The 19,552-nt window shown below is 37.3% G+C and overlaps 1 protein-coding gene across 3 annotated transcripts in view; it reads left to right on the top strand.

Annotated features, from left to right (window-relative positions):
• Positions 1 to 19,552, top strand: part of LDAH (lipid droplet associated hydrolase) — a 111,566-nt gene that overhangs the window by 48,094 nt on the left and 43,920 nt on the right. The window lies entirely within an intron of this gene.

Below are 19,552 nucleotides of genomic sequence, written 5' to 3'. Positions count from 1 at the left end.
TAAATCATTGTTTCTTCCTTTACTTTATAAAATCTTCAATGGAAGGAAATGCCATGTTAGCTGTGACAAGAAATCTGGGGTTAATATATGCATGTGGTTAATAAATGTAATGTATGTGGTTAATATATGCATATCTACTGCTTCATAACCATTTCCACTGCACCTCTAACTTTATTCTTCCTTTAAAGGGAAAAGGAACTGAAAATGTGAAACTTGAGGATAACCTGATCTATTTCTACAGGCATATTTCACTTTGTGGTTATAAACAAGAACATTTTTTGAGAGAAATCTTACATATTTTCAGAAAGGAGCATTCTAGAAAATACGTGCTTTAATTTGTCAAAAAGTGCTAACTTTTTTGGAGACAAAATATGTCTTTATTGCTCAATGATTTTATCTGCTTTCAATTTAACTATAAATTGTTGAGTAACATTTTTACACCTGGCTCTCTAGATGCTGGCAGCTTTTTGTCAGTATTTTGAAATGTAGGGATCTTTGGGACACTCTTAGACCTCATGGTGCATTGTGTGCATAAAATTAATATATGACAAGCTACATTTAAGATGCATTCAACAATAGAAAATATTTGTGTAAGCCAGGGTATTGTGCAATCTTTGTCCCTTTGCCAAAAATAAGTTAACTCTTAGGTTTTGTAACATATGAAGTGTGATAATAAGAAACTTGTGTTTCCATCTCTCCCTTTATTTTTACTGGAATATTTGATTCCCACAAGATTTTGAGCACATATGTGTATTTTAGTAGCTATATCATTTTATATTTGTGTAGTTCTTGGTGATATTTTTTCATTATAAGAATTTTGGGTTTGGTCTTAAAATTCTCTGCTTCAAGAGCCTTTCATTGTTTACAGTTCATTATTCTCAGCTAGAGGATAATTTGTTGTATTTTTTATTCAAATAATCCAGTAAACATTTATATTTGGAATTTATGTTTAGCAGATTTGAGTTTTTGTTAAGTTTGAGAAAGATCTCTAAGGTCATTGTGTCCAGTTGTTAATGCAGCACTGCTGTGTTCAGCACTAAACCATGTTCCCACAGTGCCACATCCACATGTTTCTTGGACACTTCCAGGGATGGTGATTCAACCACTTCTCTGTGCAGTCTGTTCCAGTGCCTGACCCCGCTTCATTGAAGAAATTTTTGTTTCACAATTTAAAGCTCTCCTGTAGTCGAACCATATACAGACTAGATTGTCGCTCTGTTAGCAAGCATGAAAAGGAGAAAGTACATCCCCTTCTCTCTCCTCCTTGCCTTCTTGGTTCCTCTTCAGCTGTCAGTTTTCAGAGAATCACAGAATCATCAAGGTTGGAAGAGACCTTCAAGATCATGAAGTCCAGTCATCAACCCAATACCACCATATCCACCCCTAACCCATATCCCCAGGTGCCTTATCCAGTGTGCCTTTTCCATAGACAGTACCTCCACCACCTCCCAGGGCAACTTACTTATATGCCTGATCACTCATTCAGTAAAAAAAAAGATTTCTAATAATCTAATCTGAATCTCCCTTGGTGCAATTTAAGGCCATTTCCTCTTATGTTTTCACTTGAGACAGGGCAAAAGAGACTGACCCCCACATCACTGCAGCATCCTTTCAGTTGTAGAGGTCTCCTCTGAGCCTTCTTCTCTCCAGACTAAGAAACCCCAGCTCCCTCAGCCACTTCTCTAAGATTTGTTACCTAGACCCTTTATCAGCTTTATTGCCCTTCTTTGGACACAAATGCTGCTGCTATGTAGGCTCCCTGAGCTCTGCAAGTAAATGAGGTACTGCATTTTTTCCTTAAACTTGTGAGAAATAATGCTTTCCTCTTTAATTATGAGAAATGGAACAGGAATTGCTAGTTTATTACAGCATGATTTCAGTTTTGGAGCCCATTCCTATTTTCCCATTGACTCTCAGGGAGGCTTCCATTGAGGGTTCCTTCAGGAGACCTATTAACACAAACTTAGCTTAATGCCTTTAACCAAGTCTGATTAAGTAGAGAAGGGCACACAGGTTGCATCCCTATTAAGTAGGGCTTAGGCGCAGATTTTAGCACTGTGACAGCAATGTTTTAAACTTGTCTTTAAGTGACTTTTTGGCCCAAAGGAGCCAGCAACTCCCAGCCACACCCCTGCATGGTTCCAAGCTTGGCAGAGGTCCAGGACCATTCCCAGTAGTTAGTTTGGATGCTGACATCCTGTTTGGGGGCAGGAGGAGATTCATCCATGTGAGCACGCATCATCCCATGCCCTCCTGTTCAGTGGCACAGCTGCAGAATAATTCCTGGCTGGTCTTTTTTCTGGCTCATGAGTAACCACAAACACTTTCCAGTTGTCATGGTGGGCTTCAAGTCTTAACAACATTCACCTCTTAGTGAGAAGTAGAGCATCCAGATTTTGCCAGACTGCTAAAAAATTTTGGCACCGGGAAGGGAAAAAAATCAGCCTCACTTTGTGGAAAACTGCAATAATGTACAGCTTCCTTGATACTTGCTGTTAACCTCATAATCTTCTTCGCCCTTTATTCAGACAACAGAACTGAAAAATGAGGGTCAGTGACAAAATTATTTTCTCATTTGTTGGAACATGCCTCTGACTCATAAATACGATACATCCTCCAGGCATTCTCTTCTAAAATGCAAATCCTTACTTGGAGGGTTTCCTTGTACTTTACTGGTGACACTATTGAATGTTTCCTAAAACACTCCATTTGATCATTAATTTAATCAAAGATTGACAAGTTCCCTTGCTAGTGAAATTCAATCTCTTACAGCATTAGTCTTTCATTTGCAATGGTGCTTTTGAAATTGAAGCACCTTTGTGGTACTCAATTAACTCTTGTTGATGAATACAATGTAAATATTCCTCTTCCTGTAAAACTCATTGAAGAGGAAGAGTTTAAAACCTCTGAGTAATATCATTTTAAGCAAATTAATTTTCTGTAATATGTAAATTAAATCCTTGCTTTGCTACTTTGTGTCAGTGGTGTGAAGGAATATTGGGTATTGCTGGAATTTGTTGATTTCATAAATGATAGCTAAAACCACAGAACTTGGAATAGTTGTGCATAAGCCACATTCCTAACTTGGAAACCCTGACACATAATCTCTGCGCACATACTGATTATTTAGTTTCAGTTGTTGAACACTTGATTGTGAGTATGGGAAGCACTTTCATGATGTTAGGAAAGAGAAGACTGCTGTGTTTATATATGTAGGTATCTCTACAAGAAAACAAAGTTCTTTACTGTGGAACTACTGGAAATCCACAGGATCTGTGAGATTAAAAGAGAGATTTTTTTTTTAACAGCACAGGAACTGCTAAGCACCTTTGAGATAATAGGGAATATTTTCAGCAGGATTAAAGGAAGAGGGAAAGAATATAAGAAAGCAGTGACATTGATTCAGTTTCTTTTTTATTGAGATTAGACCCTAAATATGTAATCCAATACTCGTGGTGTCACCATTCCAGAAAACATCTTCTGAAAGGATGGCAATGTAGCAGGTTCTGACTAGAAGTTCTGGTGCTTTTTGGACAGAGGGAAAGATGAAAATACAACAACCTCATGAGATGAAAAAGGAATATAAATTTTTATTCCATATTTGAAAGTTTCATTTGATATAATAGCATCTAATTTCAATGTTGATTACCTGAATTAGATGTCATGGTACTGTAAACAAAGTTGGTTTATATAGCTGTTGTCTAGGTAAATTAACTTCCAATGGTGTCAGTGTCCATTATAAAATATGCTTAGCAAAGCATATTTTTAACCACCTTGAATGCTCCCTTTCAAAAGTAAGCTTATCTCAGATGTTTTGAAAAGTACAGTGAGACTGCAAAAAAATAGAGAAATATAGAAATAGATATTGAGAGAGATAGAGGGAGCAATAAATACATTAATTTCTTCTTAGTTGCAGGCTTATGAAAATGTGCAAAAAAATCAGCATAAAAATTAAAATGGGTAAAAGGCTTACAGTAGCACAATCTCAGTGACAATATCTGTAAAATTATTATGCACTGAAAAAACCAGATGGCTATGCTTAGCAGACTTCACAAGGGAATTAGTGAACATTTCAGATAAATGTGTGTCAGCTATGAATTTCTAGCCATGATATAAAACTGAGTCTGGTGTAGTTTTCTTCTTCAGGCCATCTATCGATATAAAACTAAGCAAATGGCACTGGGCTCGTATACAGCCACCTTCATCCCCCTGTGTTGAGGAAGCAAGAAAAGACATACTCTGACACAATTTTGCACAGATTTAAACATGAATCTAAGTTCAGCCTTCAGTGAGATGAGTGTGTTAATTTAACTTTTTGGATGTTTTAAGTTGGTCTCTGAGTTGGATTATTTTTATGAGAGAGAGAGAGATTTGGACGTTCTATCAGTTCTTGGTATATCAAGTCATTGGAAGCATGTACAAGGAAGCCCAGGTGGTCTGAGATAGCAATTGGAATAAAATTTTCTTTAGTTGACAGCTTACACATTACAGAGTTGGCAAAATCCACCTCACAACTCTGGATGATGCTTCAGGCAGTATCAGTCATGATGGAATGGGCAGTAAAGCAGCAATAGAAACATGGAGCATATGCAAGTGTTCTGCAGCTCACTCAGCTGGAAAAAGAGAGAAGTAGTGCAGATGATTAATTAAATCTAAATAAATAAAATAAATAAGATACTGTGCCTTTGAAGCATTGAAGAAGTTGCTATAAAGATTTGTAGAAAGATTTAGGAAAGATTTTTCCTAAAAAAGAAAATATGAAAAAGCCTTCGCATGGAAACTTAAGGCAGATATAAAATATCCTCTCTGTTCAGGTGAGAGGCTGCAAAGTAGAGATGAGTTCATGGCAAATAAAGGCTTTTGAGGGAAACACTAATGTTGGAGTCCAGGGCATTCCTTTGGCTGCCCTGGAGGGTCAGAGACCTGGACGGGGGGTCTGGGACCCTGGCCCAGAGCCCAGAGGGACATTGGCTTTGATCTCAGTCCGTGGGAAAGGCTTCCTGCACTGCGGGAAGGATTGCAAGCCACAAGAGTGTGAAAGATAGTAGTTTAGCTTATCACAAGGTGAGAAAACAGTAGATATGTGTTTTTAGTATTGAAGTGAATGGGGGCAAGATGGAGGATTTGGGGCGTTGTCTCCTGCTTCTTCTGTCTTCTTCCCTCACTCCATTTCGGCAGTGACGGTGGCACAAAGTAGTTTAAAGAGATTAGGTCAAAGTAGAGATAACCTCTTTAGTATAAGTAATAGATATTGGCAAGTAATGATAAATAAAGAATACGTAGCAATTAGTATAAAAGATAGCGACAGCCCCGCGCGAGAGGAGTCGAAGAGTCACCAAATGCCCGAGCAGTTGCACAGACCTTTGTAGGGCACTGAGAAAATTGTAAGATAAGAAATAATAAACGAAGCGCGCAACCTTGAAAAATCAGAACCTGAAGACTCTGTCTCTTTCTTGCGTTTAGCTCAAAGCTTTGTAAAAGGCAAAAAGACTCTAAAACCACCTAAATCTCGAGGAAAAAATCCAAGACACTAACTTTTGACCGAGATGCTCATAAAAGGCTTGGATTTAGAATTTCAGCAAACCTTGAAAACACCATCAGTGAAAGGCTGATAACTGTGGAATGAGGTTGAAAGTGTCAGCTCACCCAAGAGACTGCTAGCAACCGTTATTTTCACTGACTTGATGACAGACCCTAACCCTGAGGGATCCAGTTATATTCTCTTCTACCTTCCCCCTTAAAAAAAAAAAAAAAAAGCTTTAAAAATTATAAACAGTAAGAGAATGCAGCAGTCAACAGGCAGACAGGCTCTTTTGTATAGCCTTCAATGGACACTGCCTTTGTCAGTAGGAACAGGCACTGTCCTTCGCCATTGCTGTGTGGGTCTGCCAGAAATTATTTCACAACCCCACCTTGTAATATAGCAAACAAATGAATGTCAAGTGTCTCAAGGATGCAAAAAAGTAAGTTTAGGAAACTTAAAATGGAATAAGATAAACCCTGTTGAAGGTAATGGGACTTAAGATGTGACATGCCTGAGGGAAGTTTAAATTTTGAAGAATTTGCCATCCAGTGTATCCATTGGGTACCTTGTGTGGTTTTTGAAGTAGGGAAGCAGGTAGTTATCACCTGCTCACTCTTAGATCTTTATGGGCAATAATAAATTACATATAGTTCAGTACTCTCCTGAGTCAAGAAAATTTGCAGTCCAAAAATGTTGAAGGTGAGATGGGATTGGTAGAGTAACAGTTTTTGCAATTAAAAGACAGGCTTGACAGAATCAGCAAGACTGTATCTGTCAGCTTGTAATTACCAAGCAGATGAATAATAGCTTGTGTTTTTAACACTGATCACATTTTTAGGAGTGAGGATTCAGAGTTAATAACAGCATTGCCCTGATATCCTTGTTTGGATCATAAGCCTGTGATCAGAAGGCCTGAGATAAAGCTTAATTCCCAAAATTTTCTGTGAAAAATTGTGTTTTGTTCATAATGTTCACTGAAACTTCTCTCACCTTGTTTAATATACTGGTTTACTGCTCGATTAAATATAGAAACAATATGAAAAGCAGGATTTTGATCCATGATGATTAAAAGAAGTAAAACTTAAGAACAACCATTTTGATTTCAAGAGACTTGATTTTTTTCGTAACATTGTGTTTATTTCACTGCTAATGAAACATCTGATTTCAAGTGTATGTAGTCAAAATTCTAATATACCTATAAAAATTATTTTTTCTAGGAAGTTAAAAGACATTAAAGTAGCCAAATGTACAAACAGAAAAGAAAGAAAAATAAACTGAAAAGTGGAATCTGTGATCATTCATCAGAAATCCAAAGTAAAACATGAGAATGAGGCGGAAATGAAGCACTAAAAATAAAAATACGGTTAAAATGTTAAATTGCAGAATAACAGGATTTACTAAGTACTGTGAATTTTTACAGATTTTTTTAATAAAATATTATTTTGAATCCCCAGAAATTTACATTCATATTGTAACAACTGAAATGATTGTATAAAAAATGAGGGAATTGAAAGCAAGAAGTGAGTTTGAAAAACAAATAGGATTTATGGCATGTTTTAAGAAGAGCTCAACTCAACACCCTTCCATAAGCAAGATTTCCCAAAGAACATTTTATGCTGGGAGGTGAGACCTTTTGAAATTCTGCAGATGTATGTGCATAGCTCTTGAAAATCAGTCATCTCTTTGGAGAATTGGACCAAATGATTGGAATTCAGTATATGTTGCACATAGCTTGAAATTTTTTAATGTTTTTATACTGCAGTTAATGTGCTTACAGAAGACAACAGAGCCAAAAGTCTAGCAGTTCTCATGCTGTTTTAATAGTAGGCAAAGGAGAGCACAGCCAGTTAGGACATTAAAGAGTTGTTCATGAAAGGAGCAGGTGAAGGGACATTGTGAAGTTTTTGAACATAAACTTTGCAAATGTAGTTACACTTTGAGCTTGGCTTTAGCTCTAGCTCTGTTCCTAAAAGCTCTATATTAAAATGGAATTTCACTGCCAATCTAGAACCCTCAGCAAAGATCTTGGGTTACTTTGTCAGCTCTTGCCTGATGTAATATGTGATACAGTTGCTCAAGCAGTGAGGAAGGACTTGGCTTGGGACTTTATAAAAGAGGTTACTGAGGATGGACGGGGTTGGAATTGCAAATATTTCCTACTCTGCCATACTGTTCGTTTGTTCATTCTGCATGATTCGTGGTGAAGTCTAGGGGTGCTTCTGCTGCATTGGTTTCTACCCAAGAATGGTTTGTCCTTTTGAGGAGTTCACTGCAGGAGTGAAAGGAATAGGAAGAAGACACAAGCTTTATACAAAACAGTTATAACATTTCTGAGCTGAGATAGCACATCCACTGCATGGAGGCCATTTCTAATACCCTATTGAATTAAGTTCAGGCAAATACTGGAGATTTTTTTTCTGTATCTTTTTACTGTTTGATTGCTGATTATTTTATGGGAGTTTTTGCCAATTCACCATTGATCTTTTCAGATACCTGAGAATGTGTTCAATGACTATAAGCCTGTGTTTAGGGGACTAAATCAAGCCCTAGATTTCTTCTTAGGAAGCCCCATCTGTACCCTTGTGACTAAGGTTATCTTCAAAATCAAATGTAATAGAAGTCCGCTTCCTTTCCTATTTGTTTCAATGTGTAAGTGTTTGAAATACTTGATTTCTGGTGTTTGGATGCAAATCTACTTAACTGTGGTATTTTGTGGGAAAAACTCATTGAAGTTTGCTCTTTCATGTGGAATTGAGTGTTAAGTATTCATTTAAGTGGAAGTCCAGGAAGGACAATGCATTTAATAAACTTACTACCTTTGAAATCCTATAAGGAATTTCAATTGATGTTAATGAAAATATGCTTTTAATAACTTTGTTACAACATTTCTAGTCACTGGAAAATTTTAAGAACATTCCGCTCCATTTCAAATTCCAAAACAAAGCATAGTTTTGTATAAGGAGTAGAATTCACTGAATCCTAATTGTTCTTGAAAACACTGAATTTCTGCTCCTCAATTTTAAAAAAGTAGTATGACTACTGCAAGTGTATTTTACTGAGATGGAAGGTACAAATCCCAGTTCTCAATAAATATTATTTAAATTGTGACCTTTTGGTACAGTTCAAACTTTTTACCTGCCATTGGCAATTGAAAGATATTCTGCAAATCCCTGTTCTCCATTGCACTAAAACCCTTACTTACCTGATGACCAGTTTTATTTGTGTGATAAACTAGATACGATAATTTTTCTCTCTTAGCAGATTCCTGCATATATTCAATTTGTTAGAATAATTAAGGCCAGCAGTAGTCTGTAGTATTGCAAAAGAAGGAATTTCCTATTTTTCTCTTACTATTTAAAATGTGTACAATTCTGGAAAGATGAAAGCAAGGATGGAAAAACAAGCTGAGAGAATTCCTAACTCCCTTCTCTCTCTTCTTACCTTCTTCTGATACCCTGAGAAGAATCTGGGATATAAGTTCTCTCTCAAACCTCAAATATTCATGGTTTCTTTCCATTCTTTGACAAAAATACAAAGTTTATACTTTCTGACTCACTTGTCCTGTTTTTCACTGATATCACAAGGCAGAACCTTACTGTTCTTCATCATTAAGCCGCTAAGCCACTTTAATTTGTTAAAATGATAGGAGCCTGAACTCCTTGCAATTTTTAGTGCTAACTTAGCTTATCTAACTCCTAACCCTTTGAGCTGAGAAGGGCTACGGGTCTGATTTGACTGGATGCCTTTTTGAGGGTTGACTTAAGTGAGTGATAAAATAAACCCCTTCCAAATGTCTTGAGTGGAGCACTTAAAAATAGAAGTCTGGAGATCTCAAGGCACTGATGGAAAATCATGGCCTTTCCTTTTCATCAGCAGAATGAGATTATAGTTATAAAGCTGGTTTCTCAGTTACTTTGTTCAGCCCCATTTCCTTAAACGGAATGGATTGTCAATGAGATATATTGGTAGGTATGGCTGTACATTGATGACTGTGAAAGCAGTTGGTTCAAGACAACACAAGGTCTGACTCTTAATCCTTTCTTTTGGTTGAGCCACCTTTCCCCTTTAAGGGCATATTGCTGCTTAATCTCCCAGAGTGGCAAGTGGTAAATGTCCAGAGCATGTGTACCAAAGTCACATTTGGCCAGTCCCTGTGCCATAAGGGTACCTGCAGATGCAATGTGGTGATCTCATGGGAGTGCTACACTGAAAAAAAAAAACACACCCTGTACTTCCAAACTGAAAATGGAAAGAATTTCTGCTGGAAAGTGGCAGCTGCATTCTGACATTCATGTAATGGGAGCAACTGAAAGCTTTATGGTGTGTAACTGCGACACTGCATTCCAACATAAGCTTCTCCCTGCCCTTCTTCCAACCAATAAACTATTCTTCCTCTCTTTTCACTCTCACCCCTCCTAATCTTCTTCTGTTTATATGTTTTAATCATAATAGCAACAAATCCATCCCTGCTGGTATTATCACACCGTTGCAAATTTTGGCTGTCTCCTTTGGCACTTCCCTTGTAGATGGAATGACATTGCCCACTTTGATGGGGCTTAATTCTCTATGTAAAATACTGCCCTGTCAATGAATATTTTCTTTATTAAACTATTTTCAGTCCAACAATAAGATACAGATTTTTGGGAGAACAGTTTTCTCGTTATTACCTTAACCCATAAAGAGGCTTTTCTATTTTTTTTTTTTTTTTTTTTCTCTTTTTTTTTTTTTTATTTGAAACATTTTGTTCAAGTTTTCAGTTACCCAAATATTTGTAGTACAGAGTAATTTGCATTTCAGCCCTGTGAGACTTGTAAATGTAATGAAGAGCCTGTGTGTTTAATATTTTTTATATTTTTAATAATTTGCAAATAGTTCAGTATATAGAGCTGACCTGTTGAAAAATAGTTTGCAGTCTCTGTAGAGAACACTTCTGAGACTTTTGTATATTTAGCAGAATTCTGGGTTTCAGCTGGAAAAATTCTAAGAGTACTTCTTACTGGAAAATATTTCAAGTAATGTGAAACAACAGATAATTTTTTCCTGTGCCATGACCCAGTTGTAAGGTGAGGTATGGAAAGTCTCTCTCCTGTTACTGTTAAACAGGTTTCAGCATTGGAAGTCAAGTACACAGAAAATACTGACACCTGCTGAAGGGTGTGATTTGGAAGTATATTGATTTCAAAGGAAATTGTCAAAGGTCTCAATTTACTTGTCAATCCAAGAGATTAATCTCTACCTACCATGATCAATGTTTTATGGCAGCCATGGTCGTCATCTGTCTGTCCAAGAATAGATAAGAGAGTCTTGGTTTCTAGAGCTGGGAATTGTGTCTTTGGTGATATCTACATGGAGTGTAGGCTGTTACATTTAATATCTGGGAAATAATCCTTTGATCAGAATTTTTTCACAGGGCAGAATTAAGACATATTAAATTTATGAAGATTTTGCCACTATTTTCAACAGGAGATCACACACCCACCTGTACTGTAGGTGCAATCACAGAGGACCAGGGATACTCAAAGGGACATTGGCCACAGTCTCATTAGGACTTTTCCTTTTTGGCTGCTGTACTTGTGATCACTGTTGTCAAAGATGATTTCTTATTCTCAGCAGCTGAAGCTGGATACTTCTGAGATTTCCATGCCTCTCACTTGCTTATCCTCCGTTACCTTTGTCCCATTTCAGTTCTTTCGTAATTAAACTTTGCAGAGCAACTTCTAGTATTCTCCTAATAATACAGCACAAAGTTAATACTGTAGAAGCCTGATGGTGATTCATGTTTTAACAGGACTCTTCATATGGAGAGCCCAGTGAGTTTGGATGCAGGATTCCAATGTATAAGCTCAGAAGCAAATTTATGCTAAGTCAGTGGAAAGTGGCCTTAAAGTAGACATAAATTTAGTCACACCTCACCTTGGTGCAAATGACACACAGGTCCACATACCTAAGGATGTAATCATTGTATCCAGCACTGTATTTGTCATTACACTGGAGATCACAGTTTGAAATACAGATACATTAACAAAAATGCTGGTCCTTAAATTTTGTTTCCATCCAAGTGGAGCTGCCAGGAAGCACTGGAGGCTTGGGGTCTTATAGGTGTACTTCAAATAAAGTTGGATAATGTATGTTAAATAATGAAGGTGCCAGGACATGGAAAAACCATGTGATCACTGTAGAGTATTTTAAACAGATGCAAATTTTCCCTGCTATATATATCATCAGGTAGAAGCTGAAAGAAAATAGTTAAAAAAAAAAAAAAAAGTTTTAATCAATTGAAAATAATGTGTGGATTATATATATTTGAAAATAGTTGGTCAAATTCAGATGTTGAAGGAGGTATCATTTGTATGGTAATATTGGATATATTGAATGTAAGAAACAATAAGTTAAATAACTTAATAAAAATCAGTTTGTTATGATCCGTTGTATTACATTTGACCACTTCAAAAGGAAGATACAAAAACCCCTTATGGTCAGGAAATATGAACCAGCTTACCCAAAAAGGAATTTTCCCTTAGATTTACTTAACTGTTGCTTGGCTTACATTTGTGCCATTTACAAATAGTGACTTTGCCTGATATCACTGAGGTCAGCATTGCCCATACAAATTGATTCCTTAAAAAAAAAAAAAAAAAAAAAAATCTAAGTATGATCTTATCTTTTGTAACAGTTGGTACCATTACAGAACATTGTGAAGTTGTGAGAATTATGCCCAGCTTCACAAGATGGGTCTCAGTGTCGCCTGTATTTTTCATTAACTGTATCTTTCAGCTTGAAGGAAGTTAATGCTATTGAAATATTTGGAAACAACACATTTCTGAGGTTTTCAGGAAGATTTATATGTATGTTGTTCCTTAGAGAAACCTTCCAGGAAGTATGTATCTATGTACACTGTTTCCAGAAGAGCTGATATAGCTGCATAGGTCCCGGTAGGAATAGCTAAAACCATGGGATATGTGGTTATTTGAATTTGTGTTGTCCTGAAGCCTGTTGTAGTCTCTGAAGTTCTCTCTTTTTTAAATCAGAATGATGGAGACCTGTCTAGGTTGACCAGCTCCCTTAAGGTCAGTAACAGTGATGAAGTTTTTTAGAGGTAAGAGGGGTCTGCATGGGCTATACATGATGACAGAGAAACAAGAGTCGTCTCAGACTGAATTGAATATCCCAATCTATTAGAGTATGCTATAAATAATTTTAATTATAAAGACATAAAGTTAACTATGAAAAAGGAGAGTGCATCAGACACCAAGAGGCAAAGACATCCTTGACATCAAAGGTAAATGGAGAACAGCACTTGGACAGGAAACAGCCCTTGTCACACAGCCAGCCTGAGCTTAGGATGTGAATAGTTAATGGAAAGAGCTGTAAAGAAAGCTAAGAGAGTACATCTAGTATGGTGGCTGTAGTTTTTGCACCATGTAAATACTATAAATGTCATATCTATGTGTGTGTGTGTATATATATATATATATATATATATGTTTATGAAATTTATTTATTATTATAATACCTAAGCTCCTGTATATGGACTTTTCCATAGTCCAACAAATATGTTTTGTCCTGATGTGAAGTTTAGCTTCTGTGCCCCCATTTGCCTTCCTTGGAAGTGGTAAAGAATGACCACAGGTAGAGAGTATATGCAGTGTTTCCCATAACACTGTAAACCTTGTTTACATGCTCACAGTAAAAGTCATCAAATATTTCAAATCACAATAGAATTCTCCATCGATGCTGATCTCTGTGTTTTGTTTCAGTAGCATTTTCTGTTGGCTAAAAAAGTAAATCCTGGGCTTTTAAAAATATTTTAATTTAATGAGTTCCATATCAGAAAAGGGGGCCCATGAGAATGATAGTGTTGTGAGTCTGCCATCTTCTCATCCTGTGCTGTATCATCAGTTTGAGCATTTGGATCTTTTTCCAAAGCATCATAAAATATGTCATTGGGTGCTGGAGGGATTTCTTACGGCTTGGTGGGAAGGAAATGCAGAATGGTTGTGGACTAGGTTTAATGATCAGTCTTGTGCTGGAGTGTTGAAAAGTTCATCTTATTAACAGAATGCTTTGAATTATAAGTATTTTTTTCCATGGTGTTTTTAACTTCACTTTTTTCCTGGTGTTTTTTTTTTTTTTTTTTTTTTTTTTTTTTTTTTTTTTTTTTTTTTTTTTTTTTTTTGGAAGGGTAAAAGCTTTGGGAATAATGTATGATTGGTTTTCTCCTTCTGAGGGGGTATATTTCTTTCCTGAGTGTAACCACTATGCAGATATTCTGCCAGCTTGCTCTATAACTGAAACATAAATACATTTTAATTTTTGAATGTGTTAAACATCTCCACAAAAGAAGGAATAGAGGGGAAAAAATCTTCACATTTTAAGTCAATGCATTTGTTTTTCATCATTCATTTAGTCAGCATCTGTAATATGCAGTTCCAGGACAGTGTACTTGCCTGACTAAAGTTGAATATATAAGTAACATCATCAGGCTTTATGTTAACTATTTTTTTACAGCTCTCTGACACAATGTTCTGGTTTGGGAAGTCAAGGCTGTCTGTACGTCTGTGTAAGGGCACATTTCTCTTTCTTTTACCATTCCTGCTGGTAACAGTTCTGCAGCTGGGACGCTATACCCTGGTGCAGCATAAAAATTTGTGTCAATACAGACTCCTGATACCTGCTTTGGCATTTTAGATTTTTCTTTTTTTTTCCATCACATTACTTATGTTACTTGTTTCACCTAGATTATTATTGACCATCCTTTGCATTTATAGCCCTTAAATAAAAGTGTCATTTTTCTCCACCCCATTACCTTTTCACTACCATTTTGCCACAGAATTCATGTTTTTCTCTCTATGTATAAACTCCTCCAAAATTTTTATCATCCAGGCCCCTTGTTAATTTAGGTTGTCTTTGTGGCTCACTCTTGGTTGAAATCTTTCCATTTAGGATGTAGAGCACAGGATGCAATCTGCCTTGTCTCCCAGAGACAGAGCTTCCTCTGGCATTTGGAATGTGTTTCCTCACTGCGTGTAACATGAAGTTGCAGACCTTCTCTCTTGTTTGCTTTCTGCACCATATCATATTGCAAACTTGCATCTCCCACATGTCTTTACCACTGTATTACTTGCCAGGATTTTTGCTACTCATTCATGCTTTAGATTATTTTTACTTGGCATATTTAAAAATAGTAGTAGCTTCTGAGTTTGTTCTGTGAGCTGAATAATTAAAATACCAAATTTAACTTAACCTCATTATTATACTACTGCTTTCCAGTTCAGGAGTGGGGTGAAGGTGGGTGTTGTTTTGGGGGTTTTGTTGGTGGGTGGGTATTTTCTGAACCTCTGCTCAGGAAAATTACCTTAAACATTGTAAAGCAGACACCCAAGTGTACCCCATCTCAGAAAGGTGGTTTGGCATGTACTGAGGCACCATGTCCATGGATACCGCACTCTAGTTACAGAAGAGGTAGTGACAGTATGAAATATCTCTAGCTTTTTGTCTTATACTGCCTATCTGAAATTTGAAGATCAGGTCTTCAAACATTTACCTAATATCATAATTACTGCTTATTTTCAGTTGTTAATAAAGTAAAGAGTAGATTCTGGGTTTTTTACATTGCCATGTTAAGGGGCACCAGTGTATTTACAATGTTTTCAGTGCTGGAGATCATACACTGCTGTGGGCCTCTTTAGAGAGCAATTACTCAGATACTGCTTAATGGTAGCATTTGTTTCTCTCAAAATATTGTTTAGAAGTGTGCCCTGCTGCTTCTCCCTGGAGGAGGGGTCTCATTTTGTTCTATATGATGAAGCTCCCAGTTAGAAGGCATAGATCCTCTCTAATTGGTGGGAAGCAGATAATTCTACTAGAAAGCGGTTTTAGATCGCTTGATATTTTCTGAGGATCTCTGTCTGTGACTGCCTTCAGCTGGGAGTCTTGGGTGATTTAATTCCTAACTCAGACACCTCAGTTTAGAACCAGTAGTGAGCTTGGATAACACTGAGCCAAGAGAGACTCTGAAAAGAGCAAAGGTTTTTCTCAGTTATTTTCTCACCATTTCATGGTGCAATTTCAGCAGATACCTTTAACATCTATGTATGTGAACACATAGAGAGTTAGTGATGGGCTGTTCTTTCCTTGCTGAGCATCTGATTAATGATCCCTTGATAACAGAGGGGAGATCTGTTTATACTTGAGGTATACCCCACAGATTGACCCACAATGTGTTTAGAATCTCATGTAAACAAAACTGGCTATTAAATATCACTGAACAGATCCAAGTATTTCTGATTGATTGAGATAAATATGCTAAGAATTGTATTTAAATTCTTTTTTTGTATAAAACATGCCAGGGCCCACCCTGTGGCTCCTGACAGCAAGTGGCAAAATACAGTTTAGATTCCAGGCGTGAAGCCTTCCAAGACCCAACTTGATTACTTCACAGACGTCCTGTATTTAGAAGAATCCCCAGTCTACACTGTTTTCTAACCTGTGCCCAGATGTCCAGCTGCCTTTGGCCAAAATCCTGCCAGAGAACGTACTAAAAAGTGTTGGTCTTGGAACCTAGGCCCTAGCCTAGTTTTGCTTACCAGTACTGAGTTTACGATGCAGATTGGAAAATGGGGTTTATCACATATTAGGAGATAACCTTTTTTGTACTGATTTCACCTCTTTCTATTTACAGAAGACATACAAGGGGAAAAAAACACGTTGGATAGTCAGTAATGAGTGTCTCTGCTATGATAAAGCTCAGATTATTGCTGTACTGACAGAGAGAACTGTTTGTCATGCTGCTGTTGTGGCACAGCTCAGCTCTGTGCACGTATGCATACTTTACTGTATTTATGAATTTGCTCTTTTAGTGTAAGATGTCATTAATATTCATGTAACCAGAATGCTGGATGGGGATCTATCTCTAGGTATTGCTATATTTATTCAGTGAAGAATTAGAAACATGTACCTGGGTATGTGCACGTGTGTGTATGCATGTGTGCATGTGTTGGCCTTGGCACATGCCCAAGGGCACCTGCCTGTTATGCCTAACGCCTTAGAGGTAAAGGCACTGAAGCTGTCAAGGAAAATTCCATCCAAAGTTTATGTGGTAAATGGATCTATGGACTGCTTGCATGCTTTTATGCTCAGTCCTTAAAAGTGCATTTGATTTTATATAATACTCGGGTTTTATATCTTTGGCGCTATTGTTTGGGTGCATATGTGTCTATATAAAAGGAAAATAGCATCCTGACCTTGTAAATCATGTTCATCCTTAGGATCATTGCTCTCTGCTGTTGTCCTGTTGCATTTACACTGCTGTAAAACTTACATGAAAACACTAACTGGGTCATTGTATGTTTAAAGATGGCATCAGGTAGTTCTGCTGAACAGTAGTTTCTTCAGACACTGTGAGAGAATTTCTGCCTCTGTGAGTGTCTGTGCATCCTCCAAGTGCCTTCATATGTGTTGAATCCCTTAAAGAACTCAATCCCTCAGTGTGGCCATGGAAATTCTACCAGAAGGTCCTGTGATGAATCCTGGATTCTTAATCCAGTTTGTTCTCAAACTATGAAAATTCAAATACCCTTAGTGAAGTTGAGCTGACAAATATGAACATGATGCTGTTGGTGGCACTCAGAAAGTCTGTTTTTCCTAGGGAGTAAGAATTCCTTCAGCCCGTCAAAGTGTTTTAGAATGTTTCTTAGTTTTACCAGCATGTTCACAGAGTTGCATATACTAACTGCATTTGTTTGAAAAACAAATTCAGCTTTTCAGGGAGCACATTATGCTCCTCATAGAATATGACTTTCTGTAGAAAATTTAAAAATCTTTCCTTCTGTCATGTGGTCTCGCAGATTATATGTAATGAAATTAAAAATCTGGAAAGAAAGAAATAGAAAAAGATAGAATGTGTCTGATACCAAAAGGAAAATTTGGACACTAAAAAATAGGAAATGTAAAAAATTTAAACTGAAACTTTGAAATCAAGTGCACATACCTATGCCTTGTTCTATAGCTCCTGTATGTTGGGAGGGATCCATAGATGATGTTAACAGAAGATTCTCTTGTGCTTAGCAGCCGCTAATGAACTAAGCCACCATGACATTAATTGTAACAAAAAATACAGGCTTTTCTACAGAATGTTTGTTATTCACAAATTCTTACCATTTGTTTTACAGAAACAGTTTGGTTACCCAGAATAGTAAGCTTTGGTTAGAGCCGAGAATTGTAATTTACTATACAGTTATGTAAAATATTCCTGCTTTTGCAATGTATATTTTCATGTGAAGTTATCTAACTTCACAAATTTCAGTTTATTTGTCCATAAAAAGCATGCTAAGACTTCTCTGTGGGGCTGACTTTTTATAAAGCCCTTTGAAATTAACAATTATAAGATCTTCTGTTAACTGTGTTTGAGGTACTTTTGTTGCCTCTTTAATGTGCCAAACACTTGTTTGGAATTACAGGAGGTCCATAGGATGAAGTAGAAGAAAATGCATGCAGTATGTTTTGACTTCACACCAGAAGAAAAAGTGTTTTGTCACTTGTGTCCATTCTTTAGCTCTTTTGTTGTCATGAAATCCTGTGGATTTGTTGATACTGAGCTGTGACAGAGTTCACTGGTACAAAAGCCAAATGACATCTTAAACAGACAAAGAATAAATTATTCAAGATTTTAAAGTAGAACTCTATATTTTACATATTCTATTCTATTCTATTCTATTCTATTCTATTCTATGTAATTCATGAGTGAGCAAAGTGAATGGGCAAGCCCAGCAAATCCTGCTGTGGGGAGAGAACAGCCCAAGCCAACACTGTCTGGTTTGTCCTGTGCATTTTCTTGGAAATCTGCTCAGCACAGCTGTGGCAATAAAGCACAGAATACTTCCCTGATCCTTGTTGTTTTGCCTGCAGGTTTCTGCATACTGAGTAGAAGAAATTGTGTGATTAATGTGGCATTCCGTGTCAAGGGTAGACTGTAGATTACCTTTAAGTGCATCATTATGTTATCTTTGAGGAATTTACTGGGTTTCACCTGACAGATAGTAGCTTTTCCTCTGCCAACACAAGAGAGGCATAACAAACTAATACATGGGGTGACCTAATATATATCAAAAGAAGTGCTGCTTTTAACAGAGAAGCAGCTTTTCCTTTTTGTAGGGTTTTGAAGGAATTTTAAATTAAACTTCCTCACTTGTTTTCTTTCCAGAGCTGGGTGAGTGGGTGCAGTGCCATGCTTGGGGGCTCCATTACTGAGCACCGGTCAGGGCAGTGACTCCGATGTAACACATCATGGATTGTTTCCTTGCTTCTGCCCCCTGATTTGAAGTCTTAGTTCCCTGTGGGCTCTGACATGCATAACTGGTTTGGGATCTGAGCCTTGTGATCTTTTTGGGGGTGGTTATTGTATTAACCATTTCTGCCACCCCTGTGATCAAGCACAGGTTATTCAGCAGGAGCAAGTGCTTTCCAAAAACTTCCTTGCTCAAAAGCCAGTGAAAACCAGCAACCACTGCTTCTGTCATTAAAACAGAGTGAACCAGGGGTTTATTTCTGGGGAAGTTTCACTTTCTGGTATTTTCTTCAGTGGACCAGAGTGTTTTTATTCTATGGCTGTGATAGAGTTATCTGAGAATACCTGCGGTCTGTCATGGGCAGGAGTGGTCTGTTCACTGAAAGCCAAGGGACAGGACTGAGAAAGCCTGGCTGTAATTATTGTATTCACCTACTTGGAGTCTCCTCTGAAAAAAAAGCTTTGAAATGGCTCCTGATCCCTTCTGTTGGTTAGTGTCTGCCTTTTCACATCCTGACTGCTTTTCTCTCCCATTTTATTTCTCTTAGCAAAATGTCTCTGTATTAAGAGCGGGTGGCACGGTGTGACAGCCCTCTCCAGACCCTCGGCTGTGTGAGCTCAGAAGGCACACACCTGGGGGGCCTGAGTCTGCAACCAGCATTTCTTGTGTAATCAAAACTGGCTAATTTCAAAAGCATTGACCTCCTGCTGTTGGCACTGAAGAACTTAACTGCTCTGAATAT

The sequence above is a fragment of the Hirundo rustica genome, chromosome 3 (assembly GCF_015227805.2).
Source record: "Hirundo rustica isolate bHirRus1 chromosome 3, bHirRus1.pri.v3, whole genome shotgun sequence".
NCBI lineage: Eukaryota > Metazoa > Chordata > Aves > Passeriformes > Hirundinidae > Hirundo > Hirundo rustica.
This window is presented reverse-complemented; position numbering and strand designations above follow the sequence as displayed.